Source organism: Ruditapes philippinarum, unplaced genomic scaffold, assembly GCF_026571515.1.
Source record: "Ruditapes philippinarum isolate M1 unplaced genomic scaffold, ASM2657151v2 ctg15934_1_1_1_1, whole genome shotgun sequence".
Classification (NCBI taxonomy): Eukaryota; Metazoa; Mollusca; class Bivalvia; order Venerida; family Veneridae; genus Ruditapes; species Ruditapes philippinarum.
In genome coordinates, this window is record NW_026855800.1 from 1 (window position 1) to 4426 (window position 4426).

The window sequence follows — 4426 nt, forward strand, 5'->3', positions numbered from 1 at the left end:
ACTCTGACAAATTATTCATTATAAAAAAATTATTGTGCAGGCTATGCATTGGCGAAATATGCGCACATAAATTATACATGAAAGCATTATAACACGTCCCCTAACAAAATATTCAACAGTTTCTAATTATATAAGTTTTAGCAATGACTTCATGCCAAGTCGAGAATGTACACGGATCATCCTCACAATTAGGTAATTTGGTATGATAATTTTATTTTTCTTTCGTTTACAAGTATTGAAAGGTAAAACAAGAACAAACAACAACAACAACCACAACAACAATTGCTTTTCAAAACACTTAAACAATGTATTGGAGGACTTAAATAACAACACATAAACAATGTATTGTAAACTTTGTCGTTTTACGATTATGCCCGACATGTGATATATCCAAAATCAGGAAAGATTTTAAAGAGTGTACTTTATTACGTTTAAATTAACCTAATAACCGTGAAGTAACTATTATAATTATAACACAGAAATTGTATGCCTTTATCGCCCAAAGTAAATAGATTTTTAAATCATAACGTAAGGGTTGGTTTAATTCTGACTTCAAACAACATATTTTGAAGTCAGGATTAAACACTACGTTATAGGCATTATATACACACCGGTCTCTCAAACACAATGACGTTATTAGTACTTTCCGTGGGGAAAAATTATTACGAATTGTCTATAAATAGACATGGTTGGGATATCATTTTACGGATATAAATTCTAAAGTTTTCTCAAAACTTCACACTTTGTTAAAACTTATCCAGGACTTATTGTAGAGAATACTGGGTATTGAGATATATTGAACATTTATCAGGACCGAGGTCAATATGTCTAGCGGGTACATTGACCTCCAAGAGGTCCGACAACCCGATCATAACCATGAGTTATCACCAAGTGCTCAGCAAAGAAATGATGAGACCTCTAATACGATTCATGAAAGTGAGGTTGAACAGCAACTCCGCCATAGAATTAGAGAACTTGAGGGTATAGTTACATCACAGAATGCCGAGCTACAGGAAATATAAGTAATAAAGAGAAACAAAAGTGCTGTAGTAGAAAAGCTCGTTAGAGTGCAGGCTGAAAAGGTAGCGATCGAAGAGAATAGGGAGACACTATTTGAGGATCTGGAGTTTCAAAAAGAACAGGCAGTTAGATATACAAAGGAGATTGATGCCTACAAAGATAAACTGGATGACCGTTACAGGCAGATATTGAAGATTTGTAACGATGCAAAGGAAAAGGTAATAAGATCTCTTAACATTTTTTTCCCATGGCTTTTGTATTGATGTATTAAACTAGTTTACATTGCGTATAAATTCATATTTATTCTTCCTGGTATGAAACTATTTAATAGTAAAAGCATGATATAATGTATACAGTGTACCGTGTACTTTGTGAACTAATAACAAAGAGTTTTGATCGAGTTAAAGATTGTTGTGAAAGATGTAAAAAGGTGGGAACCCTCGAAAGCTCGAAAGTAATAACGTCGTTTAATTATTGACCAGTCAAAGAAATCTTGATTTATTAGATTGAACATGTTCAACAGTGCTTGAGAGAAATGATATTGATAAACCCCTGTTGCCATTAACTTGGTTTATGATACGGATTTGCATTACTTTTGAATTAAGGACAGTCAGAATTTTCAGAGAATCCGACAAAGGTGAGCTTCGACAAAGGTGAGCTGCCAACAGTATAGAACCTGGTCAGACTCTTCGTCTGGCCTGGCTCTTTTTGTGATGGCAAAGGTTAAACACGTTTGATTTCGGGCTATTATGGGTTAATCAAGAAATATTTCTGTATGCGTTCATTGTATCTGTCAGGAAAAACAAATGATGCTGCAAGTATCGTATTGGCAAGGGAAATACGAGAACGAAAGAAAAGAAAAAGAAGAAAACCGAAGAAAGAATTCCAGTATAAAGGTATATTAACTTATCAATACATGTATATACATGTATATACAAACAAACTTAAGATGTCATAAGTAAAGAAAATAAGTCACCCCTTTTCATAACTTAATTCTGAACTTTTTTTATCATATTCGATATGTTTTTTCTCCGATTTCGTTTTTTGTGTACAAATTAAATGGTAACCAAAATTATTTATCTTTGATATATCAATAGTTTCGTTCTGGTGAAGCTAAATTAGAACAAAACAACGTATGCTGCTCGGTCCCACTTTCAAAGCGGAGACGGCGTGTATTTTCCCAGTCACCGACTGTTCTACCGAAATGCAAAAATTGTATGACTGTATTCGACCGGCTGATGCCTCATGAAGTTCAGTGTCGTTTCCATAAGTCATCACCACAACCATGGAAGGTAAAATATCAGAAGAAACTCATTATACATCATAATATCATATGACTACTTCATTACATCACATGATTACTTCAAAATGTCAAATGACTTCTTCATTATATCGAATAACTACTTCATTATATCATATGACTACTTCATTTTATTATTTAACTTCTACGTTGGTTTTAAAGGCATACTGTTTCTGGCAAAGGAACACTCTCTGCGCATTATTATATTCTTTCACGTTTATAAAAAGATTATACAATGCTTTAATTCTTATTATTGTAAGCATATATAATTGAATGTGCTGTTTAGCGTTTGTGGTAACTACAAGTAAGAATATGATTCTTAAAGCAAACACAGTTGAAGAACATGTAAGAGTTTTCAAGCATAAAAGACGAATCGCTTTAAGTTGTCAAACTCGTACAGGTTAGATATAAGGAACAAAGGTAGTACCACAAACGCTAAACAGCACATTCAATAATTGGCCACGGATAGACAATAGATGTAATTGTAACGTTATTTGATGTAACGGTAGCACCGGTGAATTAATATTGAAAAAAAAATGAAATTTGGCTTGAGTTCCCTCCGCTTGTGGTATATCCTATTTGGTAAAGATGAGAGATAACCCATCGTACACAAACAAGAATTATCTAAAAGGTATTGTTGCCCTTTATAATCTCAAAATGATAAACAGATAAAAGATAAGTCGGTAACTCAAGCGGCTTTTATAGTATATTTTTTCATTACTAAAATTTTAAGATTAAAAATAAAAAATAATAACTACGTAATGAAAACATTCAAAATAAACGACTAGAACCACGGTCAGAAAGAAATACAAATAGAAAAAGATATCTCAAGAACACATAAACATATTTCAAATCCAGGAAATAAAATGAGAAAAACGTTTCTTGTATATCAGACTGGTGTCTCCGTGCCGGAAATTTCATTTCAGATGAGTCGCATGCTATAAAATGGCATGCTTAGGATCACGTAATTTTACCGTTATGAAATGTGGAAAATAGTTACAACTTACAGGTATGATGACATAAATTTCCATGGAAAATTATTTTATTAAGGTAAAGAGTTTAAAATATACTACTTAAAATTTTGATAGGAATCACTTATACGAGAGTATGTATTTTATGGGTATACAACAATTAATTCATAAAACTTAAAAGTGTTATTTTGATAATTTTGATATTAAAGTGTATTATTAGCAGAGGGAACAATAGAACAACACTATTTAAGATGGATTACGTTTACTTCAGGGAAATTAGGTTTGGCAGTATTTTGTCTATGGTTGTATTGGTAATAGAATAAGTGTTGGCAGTATTTTGTCTATGACCGTATTGATAATAGAATAAGATTAACAATTACAAGTACGCTATATCATAAGCCCTTATATAACCGATGATTTATGTTAGTGTTTACAGATGTATAAATTAATACATGATATTATTGTTATATGTCTACTTTGTATGGTACAAGGTAATTGCAAAGGTGGAGACCATTCATGCCTTTAAATTTGAATACTGATATTTTTTTGCCTTTGCACAGATCTTATTTGTTTCCCATTCATCTTATATAAAATTACTTGTTGTGAACCTAAACATGAGGTTTTAAACAGATTTATTACAAATTTAAAATTAGAACAAATTTAGCTCCATCATCAACGTCAACATCATCATCGCCATTGTTAAAAGCCTAACACTTGTTTATGAGGTGACCTGTATTCTATTAAATAGCGTGTGTTATGGAATATATAAATAAACAAATATAGATACTGATAGATCAGTAAATAAATAAATAAATTTGTTTTGAACAACCAATCAGAATATTTGGTTTATATCCAATCACTGTTGCTAGGTTTAGCAATGTGTCAAAATATCCTATTGGATGTCACTTTCTTGTGACGTCACAACTTGATAACATCTACAATCTTATATAATATACTAAATCTAGACTAAAATATTATTCATTTGCCAAATTAAAAAGCACATTTAATATTGCAGGCCTTAATCCTTAATTCAATTATTTATAATATTATTATAACCTTTATTCTATTATCTAGATCTATGTCATATCTAGGGGCTTTAATGCGTGGTTGCCTTTTCCTGCGCTGAGTTCACAGA

At 31.7% G+C, this 4426-nt stretch overlaps 1 long non-coding RNA gene across 1 annotated transcript; it reads left to right on the top strand.

Moving 5' to 3' along the window:
• The first annotated feature begins 694 nt into the window (after positions 1–694).
• LOC132744416 (uncharacterized) lies at positions 695–2345 on the top strand. Its single transcript, XR_009627698.1, has 3 exons — positions 695–1238; positions 1818–1916; positions 2118–2345. It is a non-coding gene; the product is annotated as an uncharacterized LOC132744416 (long non-coding RNA).
• The last annotated feature ends 2081 nt before the right edge of the window (positions 2346–4426 follow it).